This window comes from Mauremys reevesii, linkage group 1 (genome assembly GCF_016161935.1).
Source record: "Mauremys reevesii isolate NIE-2019 linkage group 1, ASM1616193v1, whole genome shotgun sequence".
Classification (NCBI taxonomy): domain Eukaryota; kingdom Metazoa; phylum Chordata; order Testudines; family Geoemydidae; genus Mauremys; species Mauremys reevesii.
Genome location: NC_052623.1, coordinates 76664570 through 76688824, shown reverse-complemented (window position 1 = coordinate 76688824; position 24255 = coordinate 76664570). Strand labels below are relative to the sequence as shown.

Here is a 24255-nt window from a genome sequence, read left to right as displayed (position 1 = left end):
GCAACTTGCAATTTCCCAGATGGAAACTCCGAACAGCTGAGTATCTCCTATTTGCTTTCTGGTACAAGAAAAGGCATTTGTAGATCAAGCAAGCAGCAGATGGAGAGCAATTGGAGTATGTAATTATTCAGCATGGGCTCCTTTTAAATAGATAGGCTGGATTCTGTTTCCTTGGCTGGGAAGACAAAGGAATGGAGTGGCACATGGTGGGTAGACCGTCCAAAGATTCTTTTAAATAGAACTTCCAGGGAAAATATGTGAAATAACTCCCTCAGTTAACAGGGTCAGTTTTCCTTGGAACACAAAAATCTGGCAAGTCGCCATGAGACTAATTCTGAAATTTGGAGATTAATACAGAGCCTTCCCGAACACTTCTGTATTAATAAACTACGGCATATTACCTGAGGACTCCATCTGGTGATGCTCCTTCATTTTGCCAGGTTTTTAAAAGCCGTTGCCTTACTATTCTCTACTGACAAAATGTAAAATCCACTCTAGGAAAGTATTAACATGTGATTTGCTCAGTGGTGGTGAATAACTGAAATGCGTGACTCTTTAAATTGTCCTCCTAGGAGCATTGTATTGTCGAAGCTGACAGCTACCAGGAAGACCACATGCCAAAATCAATAGCTAGAGCCCTATGTTTATTTTTGCTAAATATTCAAGATTAAAAGGACATGTGAAGGAATGTACATTGGACAGCAGGCTCTGGAATAATAATATGTTATGAATTAACAAGTTAGTTAAAAGACTGCAAGGTACCACGAAGAAAAATTTAGAAACAGATGTAGGCTGTATATATACACACCATCTACACAAGACTAGTGGCAAACCCCTGTAGTTTGTTACCATGTCTACACTGCATACTGAATTCACATATTCAAAACCCACAAATAACTAGATGGTTGCCCACAGATGATTGAATTACAAATGCAGATTAGAAACACAGAGAGAGAGAAGAATGGAGAAATTGGTTGCTGAACAGGAAAATAAAGAATTCTACTCTGTAGGCATAAATAATGAGTATACAGCAATATCTAGTAAAATATTACTTTTGTTTAGAAAACTGATGTATTTCTGTTTCACTCTGAAAACTAACAATAATTTAAAGACTAAAGGGAGTTTTAGTATTCATTGTGGTCTTTACTGTGTTAAAGCTTCAGAATAAACAAAGACAAATGCCAGTAAATTAAACTGAAAACTAGGAACAAGAAAAGCAGTTTGTGTGTACTTTCAGGAATTACGTAATACCCCACATGCCATACAATTGCTAATTCATGCTTTCTTTCTTTTGCGCCACTCAGAGGTTCAAAAGTGCAGCAGTGGTGATGGAGCATGACATGTAAAGTACAGCAAACCTCTTATTTTTTTTTAATGTAAAGCATTCTTATGGTAAAAATCCATTAACTTCAATGGGAGAAGAGGTAAGCTATTGTAACTCACTTATGTAAATTCCACCCAGAATGAATTATTATGAAATATGAATTTTCAGTGTGTGTAATTACTCATTTTGGCTTGAGTCATGAAATTTCCACTGCATAACCAAAAATATTAGAGAATGTTCATACTGTTGGTAGAGAATGCCATATCTGCATTATTTTCAAGGCCCGCATAAAGCAGGCTAAATCATATACCCTTATTCAAGAAAAACTCTCACTGGATTACAGAATGAAACTAAGCAGGAACTGGTAACTAAGTAATTCCTAAATTGAGGGGAATATCACAAAATTCTCATCAATTTAATGTAATTTGCCTAGATTTAGTCATTTAATTTACTTGAGATTTTACTACTAGCCATTCCTTTTTTCTATTTTCACTGGTGAAAACAGGCATCATATCAACAAATATTGAATCAAGCCTTTGCTGAAGGTTTGTAAAAGGTCACTTTTTTCTGAAAAGAAAATCCAATAAGTTCAAGATGAAATCACCAAAACGTTGGCTAATTCCAAACCTGTTTTATATATTGTACCAATGCAGCTTTGCACAATGTAATATGAATCTTTAAATCAAGAGGAAAATATACTTTATGAAATTGATGTCCCAGAAATCATCCCTCTTCCTAACAAGGAAGATCATCTAGTTAGTGTTTTCTTCTTGCACACTGTTTTATTGTTACCATCTCTTCTGCCTGGCCAAACCAACATGTGTGAATATACATATTCTCTTTCTCTCTCTTTCTTTCTCTCTCTCTCTGTCTCTCACTCACATACACACATCAAAGAAGAACTTGATGGAGTAACAGAATGTATTTTTCTTTCCTTTCAAGTCAAAATCCCTGCAAATAATTTTTGTTGTAAATGATTGCATTTGCTACATGATTAACTGTCTTTAATACCATTAATATATCCAGAATTCCCATCCCATATGCATTAATCATAAGTATAATTCTGAAAGAATCATACTGCCATAGTAAGTTTCCATTAATAGGACTTTAGTGTGTTAAATGTCACTTGGATAGGTAAAATACATGCATTGGAACAATATGCTATTTGGAATATTTAATAAGGAAAAAGGAAGAATATTATACTCATGCACAAACAGAAAACCAGAAAACAAGTGCCTCTCAAACAAATGTCTGACCATAGTTTATAACGGTGAGTGAGAATTTTACCTTTTTTATAGATACAGTATCTCTTTGACTGCGTCCTCACAGCTACAGTTATTGACAATAGCAGCTCATTCAGTAGCTGAATTAAATTCCAAATAAATAAAATTCTCCTAACTTGATGGGCCAGGACCATTCACAACCTACATTCTGGAGATTATTCTCTATTATTCCAACTGTATTAACAACAATCTGATGCAATCCTCTTCCTGTAGACTTTGTTAGTTTGCCCCATTGTAGCCTCTTGCCTTTTTGTTGTGAGAAGAATGACTGCAGTGAACCCAACATTACCCTCTTCAAATATAATCTGTTTTCATTTTTCTTCCATTCCTGGAGTGTTTTGGATCTTTTGGTTTTTGCTTAGAATTCAAAGGAGTATAAAGCATCTTTGAAGAAAAAAAAGTGGGCCAAATTCATCCTAAATTTTGCATAATTGAAACTAGTGATTTATTTAGCCCATACCTAGCACATAATGAGGGATATAGAATAGAGATCTTACATGTTAGCAAAATACAGAGAGAAAATCAGTGAGAGCACACACTAGCCAGCAATCATTATTCAATCCTTCTTGTTTCATGCAGACACTCCAGAAGACGGACTGTCCCATGAAGGAACATGAGCTAGTGTGAAATGACTACATTACTACTGGAAGACAGAAGGTAATTATGACCATGTGTTAAGGCTGCCACATAAGACTTATGGTGACATAGGACTGATGGTACTACAGTATGCTACTACTAAGAAATAGGTAAATGTGCCTATTGCCATCTCTGGTGGCAGTACAGATAAGAAAGGGATAATCTCAATATCCTGACCAACATTTCCTTTCTGAGAATACTTTCTAATGTAAAAAGCCATATGCAAGTTGTTGCTGCATTCATACTGACTGATGCATTTCTCTAAACAGTAGACTGCACCAGGGGTGCTGGAACAATTTTTATAGTAGGGGTATAGAAAGCCATTGAATCAAACTGTAACCCTGTATATAATGGTAATCATTTCAAGCCAGAGGGTGCAGCAGCACCCCCAGCACCTCTACTTTCAGCACCAATGGACTTCACTATATAATAATCACAGGACACACATAGGTTTCCTTCCTAAAAGACAGTGTAGTGTGTTTCTCCTCTAGATCCTGAAGAATATGGTTATTACTTGCTAGCTTGGCCAGTTTTGTGTGTGTGTGTGTGTGTGTGTGTATGTGTGTCTAAGGCTCATGTTTGAATGTGAAGAGACAGTGAGTAAACTCTGTTCCAGGAACCCAGTAAATAGTGAATATCCAAACCAATTATCTGTTAATATTTGTGTAATCTGGGGTATCACAGAGGGCCATAGCAGCAAGGAGTATGTTCATTTGTCATTGATCACTCCAAAATATTCCAAGTGTGAAAGGAAATAAAGAATCAAATTCTATTTGAAATTGATGCACATGTACATCTGTATAAGTAGTCCAGAAACTGGATTAAGTATAGAATCATAGAAATGTAGGACTGGAAGGGAGCAGGTTAGATCCTCTGCACTGATTCCAGTCCCCTGCAATGAGGCAGGACAAAGTATTATCTAGACCATCCCTGATAGATGTATGTCTAATCCAATGGTTCTCAAATTATGGGCGTGCCTCCCAAGGAAGGCATGGTAATGTGTCAAGGGAGGCATGAACTGTGCTTTTTTTTTTTTTTTTTTAAAAAAGAGCTCTGGCTGTCAGGCCTTGGTGTGGGGGACTCATGCAGAAGGGCCATGCACACTGAGAAGCCGGGGGGAAGGCATAAAGGGGACAGCCAGAGCCCCGTGCCTGGGGCTGACAGCTGGAGTCCTGCCACCTGGGCTCAGTCTCTCCTTCTACCCCCCTTAATCCCTTACCAGGAGGTGGCAGTAGGGCTCCAGCTGTCAGTCCAGGGGCTCCAGCTGTCAGCACCTGGGTGGCAGCAGCAGTGCAGAAGTAAGGGTGTCAATGGGACACTAAGTCTACATTGCCACCCTTACTTCTGCACTGTTCCTTGCATGGTGCTGCCTTCAGAGCTGGGAGCCTGGCCAGCATCCACAGCTTTTCACTCTGCCTCGATGGGAGTATAGATAGTTGGGGGAGGGGGCAACAAATGACCACAGGAGGGGCAGGCATGATTAAATAAATTTGAGAACCATTGGTCTAATCCAGGGGTTGGCAAGCTTTGCATGCGGCTCGCCAGGGTAAGCACCTTGGCGGGCTGGGCCAGTTTGTTTACCTGTTGCGTCTGCAGGTTCGGCCAATTGCGGCTCCCACTGGCCCCAGTTTGCCATCCCAGGCCAATGAGGGTGGCGGGAAGCCGCGGCCAGCACATCCCTCGGCCCGTCCCCATTGGCTTGGGATGGCAAACCGCGGCCAGTGGGAGCTGCAATCGGCCAAACCTGTGGATGCGGCAGGTAAACAAACCGGCCCGGCCTGCCAGGGTGCTTACCCTGGTGAGCCACATGCCAAAGGTTGCCAAACCCTGGTCTAATCTGTTCTTAAAAACCTCCAGTTATGGAGATTCCTCTATCTCCTTAGGTAATTTGTTTCAGTGCTTAACAAACTTAAAGTTAGCAAGCTTTTCCTAATGTCTAACCTAAACCTCACTTGCTGCACTTTAAACCCATTACTTCTTGTCCTGTCCTCAGTGCTTAAGGAGAACAGTTTATCACCCTCCTCTTTATAACAACCTTTTATGCATTTGGAGACTATTATCATATCCCCCTCCAGTCTTCTCTTCTCCAGACTGAACAAACCAATCTTTTCAATCTTCCCTCATAGATCATGTTTTCTAGAACTTTTTATCATTTTTGTTGCACTCCTCTGAACTTTCTCCAATTTTTCCACGTCTTTCCTGAAATGTGGTGCCCAGAACTGGACAAAATACTCCAGTTGAGGCCTTGTCAGTGCTGAGTAGAGTGAAAGTTTTACTTCTCATGTCTTGCTTAAAATACTCCTTGTAATACATCACAGAATGCAGTTCACCTTTTTTTTTGCAACAGTATTACATTGTTGACCCATATATAGTTCTGGATCCAGTAAAACCCGCAGATCCTTTTCTTCAGTGGTCCTTCCTATGCAGTCATTTCTCATTTTGTATTTGTGCAGTTGATTATTCCTTCCTCAGTTTAGTACTTTGCATTTGTTCTTATTGAATTTCATCCTATTTACTTGAGACCATTTCTTCAATTTGCCAAGATCATTTTTAATTTTAATCTTGTCCTCCAATATGCTTGCAACCCCTCCCTGCTAGGTAACATCCACAAACTTTGTAAGTGTACTCTCTCTGGCATTATCCAAATCATTTATGATGATATTGAATAGAAGCAGACCCAGGACAGATATTCTGAGCCATTGACAACTACTCTCTGAGTATGGTTTTCCAGTCAATTGTGTACCTACCTTATAGTAGATTCGTCTATGCCGGGGTTTCTCAAACGGGGGTCGCCGCTTCTGTAGGGAAAGCCCCTGGTGGGCCCGGCCGGTGTGTTTACCTGCCCCATCCACAGGTCTGGCCGATCGCGGCTCCCACTGGCCGCAGATCGCTGCTCCGGGTCCCTCGGCCCATGCTGCTTCCAGCAGCTCCCATTGGCCCGGAGCAGCGATCTGCGGCCAGTGGGAGCCGCGATTGGCCAGACCTGCAGACAGGGCAGGTAAACACACCGGCTCGGCCCGCCAGGGGCTTTCCCTACAGAAGCGGCGACACCTGTTTTGAGAAACCCTGGTCTAGGCTATTTTTCTATGGTTATTTTTTAGAAGGTCATGTGAGACTATATCAAAAGACTTCCTAAAGTTGAGATATATGAAATCTACTACATCCCCCTTATCCACAGGGCTTGTTACCCTGTCAAAGAAGGATATTAGGTTTGTGATGGGTTGGATCACAGAAACCCCCCTGGGAACTGCCAACTGATGTGCCAAGACTACTTCTGCCCCTGCTTTCCCTGCCAGCTTGGGACTCCTGCACCCTGTCTTGCTGAGCCAGACATACCAGTCTGCTCCAACACAGACCCAGGGTCTGAACCACATGCCCCAATGCGGCAGACTTAACTGAAAACAACTTGAGAAGTGTTCCTGTCTTTAACACTCAGATGCCCAACTCCCAATGGGGTCCAAACCCCAAATAAATCTGTTTCAGCGTGTATAAAGCTTATACAGGGTAAACTCATAAATTGTTCACCCTCTATAACACTGATAGAGAGATATGCACAGCTGTTTTCCCCCTCGCCCAGTATTAATGCATACCCAGGGTTAATTAATAAGTAAAAAGTGATTTTATTAAGTATAGAAAGTAGGATTTAAGTGGTTCCAAGTAATAGCGGACAGAACAAAGTGAATTACCAAGCAAAATAAAATAGAACACACAAGTCTATGTCTAAGAAAACTGAATACAGGTAATACTAGTCTCCTTCTAGTCTGAGTCCAGCAATCACTCACACCCCCTGTAGTTACTGTCCTTTGTTCCAGTTTCTTTCAGGTATCCTTGGGGATGGAGAAGCTCTCTCTTTAGCCAACTGAAGACAAAATTGAGGGGTCTCCCACAGGCTTAAATAGACTCTCTGTGGCTGGAGACCTCCTCTTCTCTCCTATGCAAAGTCCAGCTCCAAGATGGAGTTTTGGAGTCACATGGGCAAGTCACATGTCCATGCATGACTCACTTTTTACAGGCAGCAGACATTGCTTACTTGCTACCTTGAATATCCTCATCTAGACTTCTTATGTGGATTGGAGCCTTCCAAGATTCATTGTTCCTTAAACGCTTCTTGATTGGGCACTTAATTTGCACACTCCTTTCTCAAGGAGCTGACCAAATGCTTTACAGAGGCTACTTAAAAATGAAGCCAGTACACACCCAAAATTCATAACTTTGAATACAAAAATGATACATGCACACAGATAGGATTAATAGATTCAGTAGATAATAACCATTACAGAGATATGTTACATGGCATATGTAGCATAAAACATGTTCTAGTTATGTCATATATACATTCATAAGTATATTTCCATAAAGCCTTATAGGGTGCACTATCACAAGGTTGGTTTGATGTGATTTCTTCTTGACAAATCCCATGCTGACTGTTTCTTATTTCCGGATTTTCTTGTAGGTGCTTACAAGTTAATTGTATGATTATTTGCTCCATTAGCTTCTCAGGTACCAATGTTAAGCTGACTGGGCTATAGATCTCTGAGTTATCTTTATTCCCCTTTTTATAAAGAGGTACTATATTTGCCCTTTTCTATTGCTCAAGTAGCTCTCCAGTTCTTCACAACTTCTCAAAGATAATTGCTAATGGCTCTGAGATCTCTTCAGCCAGTTCCTTAAGTATTCTTGTATATATTTCATCAGCCCTTGCCTTCTTGAAAACATCTAATTTGTTTAAGTAATTCTTAACATGTCCTTTTCCTATTGTAGCTTCAGCTAAAGAATGAGATCTGGTTTTCTCAAGGTATTTCAGTTGCTGGATTATGAGAAGCACCAAACTTAGATTATTTTAGCCCCCAAGACCATGAAAATGCAAAATACAAACACCAAGATACTCAGGGTTATCCTGTTATCCAGATATTTGGGTTTTTCTGGAACCCAAATGCACAGCCTTGTTAGAAGTATTGTCTAGAGATTATTAGTATGCTGGGGCAGCTAATGAAAGGGAACTCTTTTAGCACTGCTGTAAGCTACATTTGTCCTTTAACTACTTTGCATTACATTAAATCACCTACTCATGTATCTCCAAAGACAAATTAGCTACCTTTAGGTGTTTACTAAACCCTGATAAGGCAGTCATCTGCTCCTAAAAGTACAGGCATTTCCTGAAAGCAGGCATAAAGGATGAGAGGAGGCAGGAAGAAAGTGACAAGTACAATTCTCATGTTCCTCATGTGATTTGTGTTGTTGCTATGGTTACAGCTGTGCCTGTCACCAGTAAAGATACGGACTTGACTTCTGCTTGACCTAAGACTTTTGTGATATGGTTATGTGCTTGAGAGTGACTTCTCTTATCTCCTGCTGATGATTAGTCCAACTTAGAATTTACACTAATGTCTGGGGCTTGCACTTCCAAAGAATACTGATGCCTGACTGATAAGTAAGGGCTTGTATAGATGGCCCTGTTAGGAAACAGTAAAAGAGACTTCCAAGTAGTGTTTGTTTTTGTTTTTTAAATGTGTTTTTGGATGGCACTCTTCTTTCCCACCTAAACTCAAACGATTTGCTTTTTTTTCTTTTTAGTTAAAAAGCATCCTCCGTTATGCCTCTAACTCCTCCATCTCCCTTCTCAATTCTGGCCTCTTTTACCTCTCCACTCTTTAATTGCAGAGATATTGTTGACTCTAAGGTCTCCTTTCCACTCACATTGATACAGTTTGCAAGTTTGCCTACTACAAAGACACATTTTGGAATGAAAAAGTACCTTTACAGTGGTAGAGTGAGCCCTAGTTATTTACATGTGACCTTCATACGTCAAGAAATCAGAGAGAACAGGCAGGGCATCAGTCTCTTGGACTGGAGGAGGAAGGGAGAAATTGCTTTGTCAGTCACTGAGCCATATTTTAAGAAAGCTGGAATGCATGAGATTCCCTTATGAGAAGTCATACAGGAGACTACCTGGGAGCTTTGAGAGAAGCACAGGGACTGAGTGTTTGTAAATTGAGTTTACCTCTTGAACATTTCAAAAACTATAACTAAAGCAACACTCTTTAAAGCAACACTGCATTATGTAGCTTGTGCTAGTTTAACTGTATAACTCTTTTTTTACCTTTCTGGCAGTACAGTACTTGGGTTCATGGGTCTCGCTGTTACAGCGTCGGCTAAGTTGCTCATTCATGCTGTGACAAAGTTCCTCCTCTACCTTGGTGGGTCCTGCGCTTATTGGCAGAGTTTGCTCACCTCAGTGATTTTCCCCACAGTCTGGGTCAACTTCTCCTATGTCTGATCAGGAGTTGGGAGGTTTGGGGGGGACCCAGGCCTGCCCTCTACTCCGGGTTCCAGCCCAGGGCCCTGTGGATTGCAGCTGTCTATAGTGCCTCCTGTAACAGCTGCATGACAGCTACAACTCCCTGGGCTACTTCCCCATGGCCTCCTCCAAACACTTTCTTTATCCTCACCACAGGACCTTCCTTCTGGTGTCTGATAATGCTTGTACTCCTCAGTCCTCCAGCAGCACACCCTCACTCTCACTCTCAGCTCCTTGCGCCTCTTGCTCCCAGCTCCTCACACGCACTTCCTCTCCTCTGGCTCTCCCCTCCCTGACTGGAGTGAGCTCCTTTCTTAAACCCAGGTGCTCTGATTAGCCTGCCTTGATTGGCTGCAGGTGTTCTAATTAAGGCAGACAGGCTGATTAGTTTAGCAGGTTCCTGATTACTCTAGTGTAGCCCCTGCTCTGGTCACTCAGGGAACAGAAACCTCTTTCTCCAGTGGCCAGAAGATCCCCCTTTGACTCCTCTGCTGTAGAGGGTAGGAGGGAGAGGGCTGCTGCTGCTGCTGCTGCTGTTGTTCCTGCTGGGCCCTCGCTGCTGCTACTGCTCCGGCTGCTCCCCTGGCTGGGCTAGACACCACCACCCACCCCCTTTCTCTGCTACCTGCTTGCTGGCTGGCTAGTAGATTTCCACCACCACCACCTCTGTTGCTGCTGTTACTCCACCTCTGGCCTCTTGGGGGGGGGGGCTGCTGGCCTGCTCCCCAGAGGAGGGGAGTGAGGGACCCCAGCTCCAGCCCTTGCTGCTGAGGGCTCCACCACCACCATCTTCTGAGCGGGATCCCTCCTGCCTGGCCACCAGACCACCACCTGGAGCTGCTGGAGGTGCTGTGTTTGCTACTGGGGTGCTGCTGGAGCCCCAAGGAGGGAGAGGGGGAGGAGGAGAGTGCTGCCTGCTGTTGAGGGACCACGTAGAGACTCTGAAGACCACCGTGGAGGGGGCACCTAAGGACTGAGTATTTTTTGGACTGTGCTCTTGTGGTGGGCGTTTGGACTGTGTCTGTTGGGACACCGGGGGTATGGCGCGGAGCCTGCCCCCGGTCCTTCCATGTCCCCCTTCGCCCCCACCACCGTCGTTGCCCCCTCCACCACCACCTCTGCTGGCTGTTTTCCGTCTACCTCGATCTCCTGCCTCTGGGACTGAGCTGCTCACCTGGCTTGCCATGCCCATTTCTATCCTCTGGGCCTGCAGCAGCAGCTAGCTACCATTGACTTTTTGCACAAGTGCCCGTGGGCGCACCCCCCACCCCCACCCCCTTGGCCTGACCCCCTCTCCTTTGCCGCATTTGTCTGCCCCACCCATTTCCCTCTTGTGGCCCTGATTGTCCTGCCCCAGCCCTGCAGCTACCCTGTGGTCCCTCTGCCCCATTCCTAGCTCAACTTCCCCCCCCCCGCGATTCCCCGGCCCTGATTAGCCTTCACCCTTGCCCCCAGACCTGACCCCTGTTAGCCAGCCCCCGGATGATGCCATGGAGGGCTGGTCCTTAGTGCAGGGGAAGCGAGGCAAGCGGAAGGCTCAGGCCCCGTTACATCTTTTGGATTCGGAGACCCCCTGGAAGAGCAGGAAGGGGGTCTCTGATGATGAACCTTCTGCCTTGCCCCCTGACGAAGCCCATTTTGTGGTGACGGCTGGGGACGACGTGGCAGCACCAGACGGTAACGCTGCCCCTCATCCGGGGTCCCTTCCCAAGGAAGCCCCCGAGGGAGCCCCTCTTGTCCGCTTGCCATCCGCAGCCCCCGCGAGCTGAGGGAGGAGCTGCGGGAGTTCCTTGAGGATGTCCGTGGCTCCCGTAACAAGGTCCAACTTGCGCTCCAGCGGTGGGGGGATTTCCATCTGATCCTCCAGGCCGCGAGGGCCCTCATGGGGGAGGATAAGAGGACCGGGAAGCAGGCCGCCGCGGCCTACCGGCGGGTCTGCCTCTTCCGTAGCTCTCTAGTCACCTGCGGTGTTGGTCACGGATTGCTGCGCGGCCCGATGGAGGCCGTGGGCATGTCTGCTGGTGAGGATCCCCCCCAGCCCTCCTCATGGCGCCGATCATCTTTGCCACTTTGAACGCCCGGGGCTGTAGGATGGGTCTCCGCAGGAGCCAGGTGCTCTCCTTCCTTCGGGACGGGGGGTACTCTGTGGTTTTCCTGCAGGAGACCCATACGGATCCGGCCGCTGAAGCTAGCTGGCGGCTGGAGTGGGGGGACAGGGTCTACTTTAGCCACCTCTCGGTTCGCTCGGCAGGAGTGGCGACCCTGTTCTCCCCCGACCTACGGCGCGAGGTGCTGGGGGTCGCCGAGGCTGTGCCGGGCCGCCTGCTGCACCTCCGGGTCCGCATGGAGGGGCTTGTGGTTAATCTCGTCAATGTCTACACCCCGACATCGGGCCCGGAGAGGTTGCGTTTTTATCAGCAGGCGTCCGCCTTCCTCGGCTCCCTGGATCCTCATGAGTGCCTGGTCCTGGGCGGGGACTTTAACACCACCCTCGAGGAATGGGACCGCTCGGGGACCGAGCAGTGCCCGGCCACCATGGACGTCCTCCGGGAGATCGTCGAACGCCACTCCCTGGTGGACGTCTGGCGCGATCACCACCTGGACGACGTCTCAACGTTCACCTTCCAGGTGGAGGTGGACCTTCCAGGTGGAGGTCCATCAGTCACGCCACTCCTGGCTGGACCGCATTTACCTGTCACGTTTCCACCTTTCACGAGCCCACTCCTCCAGCGTTCGGCCGGCCCCCTTTTCGGATCACCACCTTGCCACCGTGATGGTCTCTCTCTGCGCGGAGAGGCCGGGGCCGGCCTATTGGCACTTTAATAATAGTCTGCTGGAGGACGTGGGCTTCGTGGCATCCTTCCGGGAGTTCTGTCTGGCTTGGTGAGGGCAGAAGCACGCCTTTCCCTCGGCGCGGCGGTGGTGGGACCTGGGGAAGGTGCGCGCCCGGCTCTTCTGCCGCGACTACACCCGGGGTGCCAGCCGACGGAGGGATGCGGCAATAGAGCAGTTGGAACGGGAGGTCTTGGAGCTGGAGAGGCGTCTGGCCGCCAGCCCCGAGGATCCATCCCTCTGCGGAGCGTGCCGGGAGAAGCGGGAGGAGCTTCGGGCCCTCGAGGATCATCGAGCCCGGGGTGCCTTTGTTCGATCCCGCATCCGCCTCCTTCGGGAGATGGATCGCGGCTCCCACTTCTTCTACGCCCTGGAGAAAAGGAGGGGGGCCAAAAAGCACGTCACCTGCCTCCTGGCGGAGGACGGCACCCCCCTCACGGATCCGGCGGAGATGTGCGGGAGGGCCAGGGCCTTCTACGCGACTCTTTTCTCCCCGGATCCAACCGATCTTAACGCTCGCAAAGTGCTCTGGGACGGACTCCTGACAGTCAGTGCGGGCGACCGGGACCGGCTAGAGCTGCCTCTCACTCTGGCCGAGTTCTCGGAAGCCCTCCATTGCATGCCCACCAATAAATCTCCGGGCATGGGCGGGCTGACCGTGGAGTTCTACCGCATGTTCTGGGACGTCCTCGGCCCAGACCTAGTCACCGTCTGGCCCGAGTCTTTGCAGGGCGGGGTCCTCCCTCGCTCGTGCAGGCGAGCCATGCTCGCCTTACTGCCGAAGAGGGGGGACCTCCGCGATTTACGGAATTGGCGTCCCATCTGGCTCCTCAGCACGGACTACAAAATCGTTGTGAAGGCCATCTTGATGCGGCTAGGGTCTGTGCTGGCGGACGTGGTCCACCCGGACCAGACCTACACCGTCCCGGGCCGCACGATCTTTGATAACCTGTATCTGGTCCGGGACCTTCTGGAATTAGGGTGTAGGGATGGTTTGTCGTTCGCCCTCTTGTCCCTGGATCAGGAGAAGGCGTTTGACAGGGTGGACCACGGGTATCTCCTGGGCACTCTGCAGGTGTTTGGCTTCGGACCCCAGTTTGTGGGTTTTCTCCAGGTGCTGTACGCTTCTGCGGAGTGTCTGGTCAGGCTCAACTGGGCCCTGACCGAGCCGGTCAGCTTCGGGCGAGGAGTGCGGCAGGGGTGTCCCCTCTCGGGTCAGCTATACGCTCTGGCGATCGAGCCCTTCCTCTGTCTCCTCCGTCGGAGGCTGACGGGGTTGGTGCTCCGGGAGCCGGAGCTGCGGCTGGTCCTGTCGGCGTACGCCGACGATGTGCTCCTCGTGGTCCAGGACCCGGGTGACTTGGCGCAGGTGGAGGCTTGCCAGGCCATTTATTCGGCGGCCTCCTCCGCCCAGGTCAACTGGGTCAAGAGCTCTGGCCTGGTGGTCGGGGACGGGTGGCAGGCGAGCTCCCTCCCACCCGCACTTCAGGCCATCCGGTGGAGCGCGGGTCCGCTGCTCTATCTCGGCGTTTACCTTTCTGCCACGCATCCATCTCCACCGGAGAACTGGCACGGTTTAGAGGGCGGGGTGAGGGCACGGCTCTGGAAATGGGCAGGACTACTCCGGTGCCTCTATCTCCGAGGGAGGGCATGGTGCTGAATCAACTAGTCCTGTCCATGCTCTGGTACCGGCTCAACACTCTGGTCCCGGCCCCGGATTTCCTGGCCAACCTCTGGACGGTGGTTCTGGAGTTCTTTTGGCCAGGGATGCACTGGGTCTTTGCAGGGGTCCTCCACCTGCCCCTGGAGGAGGGGGGACAGGACCTGAAGTGCCTGTGCACTCAGGTCCACGTCTTCCGCCTCCAGGCCCTGCAGAGGCTCCTGTATGGTGCTGGTAGTCCGGCGTGGAGCGTATTGGCACACGCCTTCCTGCGCCGCTTCCGAGGGCTCCGATACGACCGGCAGCTCTTTTATCTCCATCCGAGAGGTCTTCCACGAGACCTCTCTGGGCTGCTGGTCTTCTACCAAGACCTCCTCCGGGCCTGGAAGCTCTTTTCGACGACCAGGTCCGTGGCGGCCACCATGGGGGTTGATCTCCTCGCGGATCCCCTGCTACACAACTCCCAGCTCCGTGTGCAGGTGGCGGAGTCCCCGATAGTGCGCCAGAGGCTGGTCTTGGCAGGAGTCACCAGGGTCGGAGACCTCCTGGACTACGACCGGGGAGACTGGCTGGATCCCCTGATGCTCGCTCAGCGCATGGGGCTCTCCAGCCCTCGTACTCGCTGGCGCGTACTTCTGGAGGTGAAGGCCACTTTACTGCCCACTGCTTGGGCCTACCTCGATCGGGTCCTGCGAGAGGGCACGCCCCGCCCACCTTCCACCCCGGGTCCCGTGGACCTTTTTATCGGGTCCCTGCCCCGTGGACCCAATCGACCCCCTCGCCCTTTCACTGCGAGCCGGCTGCCCGATCTGCAGCCAGTTCTGTTCTAGACCGCGCCAAGAAAACATCTGTACACGCTCGTGCCCCACACTCTTCACTACCTCACCCTCGTGTCCCGCCCCGATACAAAATGGCGGGACCTCCTGCCACCTCTCAAGGGTGAGGAGCCCCGGTGGGCCAGCCTGTATTCTGCCCTGGTCCCGAGGCCCACCGGGGATGTCAGTTGGCGGCTCCTTCACGGGGCCGTGAGCACGGGCGTGTACTTGGCGCGGTTTACCCCTGTCCCCAACACCTGCCCCTTTTGCGGCATGAAGGAGACCCTGGCGCATGTTTATTTAGAGTGTGCCAGGTTGCAGCCCCTGTTCCGGCTCCTCTTGGCTCTCCTCTTGCATTTTTGGTTGCACTTTTCCCCTCACCTGTTTATCTATGCACTCCCCATCCGTGGCCCCACGAAGTCGCAGGATCTCCTTGTCAACCTCCTCTTGGCCCTGGCCAAACTAGCAATCTACAAAACCAGAGAGAGGAGGTTGGCCGACGGGATTTCCTGCGACTGTGGGGCCTATTTCCGCTCCTCCATCCGTTCACGCATCCGGGCAGAGTTCCTCTGGGCAGCATCCACTGGCTCCCTTGACGCCTTCGAGGAGCAGTGGGCGTTTTCTGGGGTTCTCTGTTCGGTGTCCCCATCAGGTTCCCTTCGTTTAGCCCTATGACCCAATCCTGTTTTTTTCATTTGTTGTCCCACGTATTTAGTTAGTATCCCAGACCTGTGGATCCTCCCCTTAGGCTGGGGGGAGGTCCTTTAGCAGTGGGCGGGCTTTGCCTGCCCACTTCCTGGATACTAATAGGACCAGACTCCTGTACCCCACTGGCCTGGGTCTGTCACAATGCATTTGCCACTTCAGACCATATTTCTGTACTGTTGTGCTTCTCTGTTCATGCACTGTCTCTGAGATGGCTATTTCAGCATTCTGAACATATTGGAGCTTGAACACATGTCATATCAAAACATGTCTATATGACTCCTGACTCTGCACTTACGTATCCTGCCTAAGATATTTCTAAGGTGATTATCACTGTTGTAGCTGAGCAACAGACAATAATTAGAAATTGTACTGTGTGTGCCTCAAAATGTGCTCAGAATCCCCCCATTACTCTTTTTGTTTTCCAAATGATGTCTTTTTTCCTTCTTTATTTCCTCTCCTTTCCTCCCTTTAATGGTATTTCTTCTTTCCTTCTACTCCTTCTTACTGTGGGTAAAGTCATATCAGACTTATCCACATCCACTTTCACATCTGTTACTAATGTTGTTCCTAATTTTGAGGACTTTCTTAGCCATGCTTTTATGTACCTCCATTTCTCTATCTACCCCCCACCCCGTTTTCATTCTCTTGCACTCTGCAAATTCAAGTCTCCTCTCCGTCTATTGGAGGATGATCTTTTCTAAAACACCTGAACACTTCCTACAGTTTCCCTACCTAGAATCAGTAAGTTCTTAGACAGTTTTCCACATATGTACTTGCAATTACCAACTCTTCACACTTCTTCTTATTTATTGTACTCACCTTCCTATTGCCACCTTTGACAACATCTCTGCTGTTGTAACCACTGTGCTTTGTGAGATGTGTATGAATTGACACATTGTGTAATTAAATTGTATTGTGGATTCACAACCTGCTTTAGCAAATTTACATTTTCTGGAATGGCTTAAAGCTGACAAAACAAACAAGGAAACAAACAAAACAAGGTAATGGTCATGAGCTAGGCTCTGAAAAAAAAAAAAGATTTGTAATTGAACTGAAACTGGTAAAATTGGATTTTCTCACTTGTTTTTGCAACAAGATGAAAACAACCCCATTGCCCCTTTTCCTCTGTGGATATAAAGTACAGATACAAGCAAAAAATTGTCAAACCTAGCAACAACAACAAAAACCCTTTTGTATTTAAGTAGAATGTGGGGGCTGAAAGTCAAAATATACTGTAAACTCAATGTGTTATTTACATACTAAACATGATATTTAGAGTTAGATAAAGAAAGTGATAGTGGGAGAAAATAAAGAACCTGTCATTAGTTGATATTCAGGCTATGCTGTAAAAAACAAGGCGGGGGGGGGCTCTGTGGAGAGATGAAGGTATGGGTATTTCTCAGGATGGTATGTTGTCTGAGTACCTTGACTTTTGTGTATGGCTGTTCCTTTTACACAAATTCTGAATCTGACTTCCTAAATGCATGCCATTTTTTAAAAGATCCACAGAAATAAGTAAAACGTTTCCAAAATAAGCTACATCATTTCTAGTTTTCTTTAGTTTCTTTAGAAACTAAGGATTTCTAAGGATTGCTAAGATTTTATCAGTTGTGTTGTTGGAGGAAAAGAGTTCAGAGGACTCTTTACAGGGGAACTGTTTTTCAGTGTGTGTATGGGTGTGTGCACGGGCACGTGCTTATGTGTGTTTATGTAAAGAGGCTTGAAAACAAACAAACAAATAAACAAGAATTAAGACCCGGATCCATAAGGATCTCAAGTGTTCAGATACTGCATGTCACAAAGCCTAACTTTTAGGCCCATAGAAACCCACAGGAACAACACTGTGATCCACAAAGTCTTAGTTAGGTGTCCACAGTCCCTATATAATGAATGGGGAGATAGAGGGACCTTAGAATGCAATCCACAAAGCCAGCACACTAGCAGGGAGCTACTGTATCTAAGCTACAGTACCTTAGCTTGCCAATGGGAGGCACTCGTCTCTGCTTATGATCCAAGAATTAGAGGAAGAGCACCTCTCCTCTGCCTAACTTGCCTGCAGACCTTGTTTGGTAGGCCTGCTCAGAGGCCGCCTAATTTCACTCAAAACTGCTGAGGGGGTGATGAGTTCCTCCCTTATAACTTTTAATTCAGTGCTTATTGTATTCATCTGTGATGTGGAAGACCCCTGGTTCAAGTCTCCTCCGTGCTGGTTGAGGAAAAGGGATTTGAACAGTGATCTGGTACCTCAGCTGAGTGCTCTCACTGGGCTGTAGAAGAATTCTCACTCTTTTTCTAACCCAATTAATATAACATTATTAAATTATTTAATTAAAGTGGAACAACTTCAGTAGGAGAAACTGAGGGAGACACATATCAGACTATCCCATATCCCTAACCAGTCGGCTAAAGGTGAAAAGGAAGGGCCTCTTTCTCTTCTCCTCTCCCTGTTTCCCTGGCTGTTTTATTTGGAGTAAAGTAATCTCTGAGTATGCCTCCCAGATTGGGAACTGCAAATGAATTAGGTGGAAGAACACTCAGGGGCTTAGGTGGGAGATAGTTGTCTGGGCAGATAGCATGATACAACAGTGCATCTGGCCATATGCAAGAAGTTGTTACGTAAGGAACTTTTACTGCAAAAACTTAGACACAGAGTAAGTTTAGGCACCTTCAAGGTTAGGTGGCATCTGATAGTTGTTTTGGGGCTCTCAGTGGCACCTAAAAATAGGACTTAGGCACCTAAGTCCCTTTGTGGATCTGGGTCAAGGTAAAGAAGAAAAACAGGGTATGTTCATAATTATCTACTTAAAGTGAAACTGGAGAGAAAGTAAAAAGCCAGCCCCCTCCACTACTGAGTCCATCTCAGGCCCTTCCTAAGTAAAGAAAGGCAGTACACAATGAAGATGGAACTAAGTGATGCACCCAAAAGGTAATACGAGGAGCCATTTTATATAAGTTTTAAGGGCACTAGAACTATGAATTTGACTTGACTGGAAAGTTTGAAGCAGCACCAACAACCTAAAGCCACAGACTCAGCCACACATACTTCTTGTGTTTCTTATAGTTGCAATGGTCCCAAAATCCCCATTGGTCAGAAGGCCTATATCCTGAGTTGTTCAAAGTTGGGGAGGGCAAAATGAACAAAAGCAAGCTTGGCTTGGTATATAAGAAATATATTCTTAAAAATCATCAGCGTTTAAAGACATACTGGTACAAATTAGATGTGTTTAAGCTAAAAAAGCCCACCAAAACCACAGTGATCAGTGATCTTCAAGGCTATTGGGAAAGTCACAACCTGACATAATGAGCTGCGGAAAAAAAGCAATTCCTAAATGTAATTGCCAGATATATGGCTTGGGTAGTTTTGATGGGACAAAAAGGCTGCCCATTTCTGGACATTACTGGAGGTTACTTGGCAACTTGCTTAAGTTCATCTTATGGAATGAACATCTTGAGAATGCAAGCTTTACCATCATGGCTACAAACAGCCTCACCATCTCACAGGACCACAGGATATACTAGAACCCCACTGAGCTTTTGGTTTCCTAAAAGATGTCCAGACCAGACCAGGCATGCAAAGGGAACTAAATAACATTGCCCCCTCCATTGGGTTTAGCTAAATCCTGAGAAACAGATGGGTGTGATTTTGAGGTTCCTGCTTCTGTTCTCTCAGTTGTATGTCATTATTATTTCTCTTCTGCTATAACTTTTTTCTCTTTGCTTTTTGTTCATTAAAAGTCTGGCTTAGTCAGTCAAGACAATCTACCTTTTCAACACTGCAGTAATGAAAAGGAAAGCTAAAAACAATAGGTGAAATCCTAACCTCTTTGAAGTCAATGACAAAATTCCCATTGACTTTCACCCTGTGTTTTAACCCTGATTAGTAATAATGTATTAAGTCTCTAATAAGACAATATACTATGCCTGTAATTTCTACAATTTTTTTTAAGTTATATGAATCAAAACATAATTTACAGTTCAAAGAAAATAAAGATGGATACGCTAGGATTTGCAAAGTGAAATGAAAACAAATGAAACAACCTAGGATCTGAAAAGAAATTAAAAAATCAAATCATGATAAATCAAAGTTTTAACTTAAAGTGGTAAACTTATTCTAATTCTTTAATAGAACTCTGAATCCTAAATACAGGTCCTAATTAATTTGCCTCTGAAGCTTTTTATATCAATCAAAAATTTTGAGGCTGTCAAACAGTTCAACCAAAATTAATTCTGAAGTTAAGTAACTGTTTATGTTCATAAGTAAATCAGTTAAAATCAATCTTGCCTTCCCCAACCTGATAGCCATTTGCACTCCATTTCTTTTACTCGCACTTGCACGCACACACACAAATGTCATGTATGTTATAGAACCCTCTAAAATCATGTTGTACTACTATTAACACAAGTTACACTCTCACTTAGAATACAAAAATGCATAAAAACAATCCATTGCTTTGCTAGCAAGGAAGAACAGAATTTACATTTATTTTGCACATAAATATATGTATATTTATTTGGATTCTTCATTCATCACATGTGCAACCGAAATATTTGAATCCTTGTAGATATAAATACTACAGGAAAATCCCGTCAACAGGGGATGAATCAGACAGATTAAAATTCATGTACTTTTTCCCCGAAAAACTACAGGGAATTTATTTTTCATGAACTTTATTGGAATATTAGTTTCAGATCCTGTTGCTAAAGGCTACCAACCATGTAAACTATTTTGATAGGTTTGTTAGCAAAGTGAATTAAGAGATACTGGAATCACTTGTGGGTATTCAGTTCATAAGTAAAAATCATGTAAATAATTATGCTGAAATTTTTATGCTTTGTCACACAACAGTATTTTTAGACAGACTCAAATATTTTTCATGCATATGCTTTCTAATACAAATGGATCGGATCTCCAGCTCCTGATTTTAGTGAAGCTATGCTGGTTTACACCAGCTGAGAATCTGGTCCAGATGTCTAGATTTTAAAAATGATTACCAGTCCCCTCTGGTTCCTTTATGCCATCCTGGTGATGCTAATCAGCTGTAAATGTGGATTCAGTTAAAAGGGGTTTACAGCTGATTAGCATCACTAAAGTAACATAAAGCATCCAAGATATATTTGGACCTTGCTAGCAACAACATTGCTGAAGCATAATAGATCTTTGTTAGGAAAGACCACAGTTAAATATACCAGTTGCTGTCATGGCTTCCACTTCAGTACGGAATGACTTTGTTTTAATAGGGAAAACTATGTCCATATAAAGAGGAGCTAAAATATAAAGATAAGGTCTGTTTCTCCACTCATTTATGGTGGTTTAAATTAGGAATAACTCATTGGATATCAATGGATTTACACCAGTGTAAGAATGGTGTAATTGAAAGGAGAATCTGGACCATATTTGGCTAATTAAAAGCTAATCACATGTCAGTAACAGACAGCCATTGTACATGAGCATAATTCCATTGTGTCAAAGAGCTACCCTGATTATGCCACATGAGGATCTGACCCCAAATGTCTTACAGTATCCAAACACCAGAGAGTGGAATATAAAAAGCCAACATAAGAATGTATGACTAGGAAAAAATCCATTGTATAAATAGAATAAAGGTCTTTCAAAGACATAATTTTCTGTATCCTAGATTGCCCATCAAGTCCATTATTTTGTCTCTGGCAATGACTTCAGGAAATAAGGATAGTAAAACCCATCTTGAACCAGCCAGATGCCCCACGCTTCACATGGGGTTGGGTGGGTGTGCAGAGGGGAGAAAATATCCCTTCCTGACACCTGAGGCCATTACATGATAACTCAAAGTGTGAAATTTGATTATTCTATCATAACATGTACATACAAATGCTGTTATTTTGAACACCTGTATCCAAAAATCCTTTTAGTCGTGGTGCTTATGTACAGGTTTTATAACTTAGTTGTGAAATGAATTTAAATAATCTATAATATAACAGCACATAGCAAAATTAGCAAATATGCATTTTTAAAGTTTATTCATTTCTACAGCTAGTTAAAAAGACTAAAAAAAAAATTCTAATCCCCTCTCACCTTTTTCATCAATTTCAAAACATGCCTGATTAATTCTGTTAATTTCAAACAAACGTGACTGGTATTATGTATACATTATCTTACCAGAACAATAATATAGCCTGGGTGACATTGCCAATGTCTATGAACTAATTTGAAAATTTCCCAAAAAATCAAGGGACATATTGCTATATGGTTTGTCTTGTCCATACAGCCCAGCCCTAGGAGGATACGACAGGACCGTGAATAACCAAAAATCAGTAACAAGTTTTCAGCCATAGGAGTCAGTTTGCCTCAGTTAGTATCAGTACCTTTAGGTGTACAAACCAGGACAATGTTGAAGACAGACTTGAATGAGCGGCAAAGCCTGCTAAAAGACTTCAGAAACTGGCCTCCCTCCACCTTTAGTTAATAATCAGGAAGAAACCATGATATAGTGAGGAGACAGGGCTCAAAGTGCACTACTGTGATCAGGGGGGCATACATGTTTAGAGGAAATTGGATTCATAGACCTGGACTCGGCAGCCAGTCAGTGAGATAGAGCACTCTCCTGGGGACCGGAAAGGAAGTTCAATCAACAGACCAATGAACAACTCTGAGAAGAAGAGTCTGACTAGATCTTCCTGAGGAAAGGGAAGGTCTACATATGGACTAAGGCCAAGACTATAAAAGTACTTATGTGCAGATAAGTGCCTAGTAGGATTTACAAAAGTGCTTAGACACTTAGGGTTAGAGTCACAAAGGGACTGCTTCTTTAGGTCCTTAAGTACTGACATTCACAAAACCAGTGCTCAGATGCTGCCTTACCATGTAGGTTACTAAGTTCCTGCCAGTAAAGTTCCCTAGTTGTCAATGTTTTTGCCAGTGCATATGCGCAAAGCTGATAAAATTCTAGTGCCTCTGACCTTCTTCATGCCCTAGCTCTTACCTCAATCCTGATGGGATCCTCAAAGTAGAAATTCCCCTGCCTATCTTGCCTGCAGGGCCCGATATGGTGGGTGTGCTCAAAGCATGCCTAACCCCCACAAAAGACAGCCCAGGATGAGGCTTTTTGGGGCAGGTGGGCTGGTATGCACAAGCGGCTGACCTGGTGTAGGAGACTAGGTAGCCCATGTCCTAGCAGCTGAAACAATCTCTCTCCAGCTCACCCTTCCCTTATGTGTCCTAGAATGCCCAATAGCTCAGTTGCCAGGGCACTAACTTGGGATGTCGGAGACATACTCTGTCTGATTCAGAGCAGGAACTTAATCCCATGTCTGCTACCTCCCACGTGAGTGCTCTAACCACTGGGCTATAGAATTAATACCTCTCTGCTCAGCATTGCAACACCTAACCCCTAGGCCAGGGGTCGGCAACCTTCAGCACATGGTCAACAGGGTAATCCACTGGCAGGCCGTGAGATATTTTGTTTACATTGACCATCCGCAGGCACGGCCCCCCACAGTTCCCAGTTGCCACAGTTTGCCGTTCCTGGACAATGGGCGCTGTGGGAAGTGGCGGCCAGCACGTCCCTGCAGTATCCCAATACTACAGATAGACACACACTACTACTTAAGCAGGCTGTGGGAATTGGGAAGTGTACTGATGCCACAGCTGCACACTCTGTTCACATTGGTACGGATTTTTTTTTTTGTAAAGAAAAGGGCTAGAAATTTATTTTTGTATATGATCTGAGAGTCTCATTTCTATTTCTAGATCTGCCAGATTAGGCGAGACACAGGCCACCGTCTCTGTGGACATCAGGCCATAGCTGCACACCAACATTTACAGAATGATACTCTGTGTTTCCCAAGCTAATTATAAATTTAGCATCTAAAGGCGAGGTTGTCTCAACTTCTGTGCCTATAATATGTTTGAACCTCCTTGTCTACTGCAATGGGATTCTGATCTCCTACGGGTTGTAGACAATTTTACCAGGGTCTGATGAGGTGTCAGTCTTTGTCAACCCAGAAATAAGGTGGTTCTTGACATTGGGGTTTTCTCACTGATTAAATTGTCATAGCATATTCACAGCCTAAATGCTTCCTTTTGGACACTGTCCTTTTCTTCTGTGGAAAGTGACCTTTGTGAATAATTGCATGCCCCAGATATGTCAAAATAAGGAGAAAGCAGCAATTCCAAGTAATAACACTTTAAAAACTATTTGTCTCTTGTGTCTTATGTATACTTTATGAAAATAAAAATGTCCACAAGAATTCTTTTGCCAATTTATCCTTAAAAATGAATTTAAGGAGCATTATTTCATAGGTACTTCGTGTTCTGCCTCAGAATGTTTTATTAAATGTCCTGAATTACTCCAACTCATTGTAGGAATAAGTAGAGATTGAGGTCCAGGTTTTTAGTTGAGCCATGACACCACTCACTGATGTTGTAGGGTTGGCTTTCAGCTACTTTTGCACTCCTTCTATCCCTGAGGCTGTCAGGGGTTAGATTATTTGGAGTAACTCAGAATAGTCTTGGGACCTTTCTAAATTATACCAACTTGGAAAGGACCCCTAGAAGCCATTATACTGGCTGGGGATTGCCAAAGTGCATCATACTCCATCTACATCCCATACCCTCCTCCCCTGATATCTCCCTGTGCTGTTGGGGTGTTGCAGGTCATGACATCATACCAATTGCATGAGTTCTTCCTCATGTTAATGGAATTTGCAGCTGCCTGCTTAGG

General features: G+C 45.7%; 1 long non-coding RNA gene across 1 annotated transcript; it reads left to right on the top strand.

Moving 5' to 3' along the window:
• The first annotated feature begins 1112 nt into the window (after positions 1-1112).
• LOC120398228 lies at positions 1113-23499 on the top strand. The gene is made up of 3 exons (XR_005594268.1): positions 1113-1424; positions 3187-3264; positions 23283-23499. It is a non-coding gene; the product is annotated as an uncharacterized LOC120398228 (long non-coding RNA).
• Positions 23500-24255: the final 756 nt, after the last annotated feature.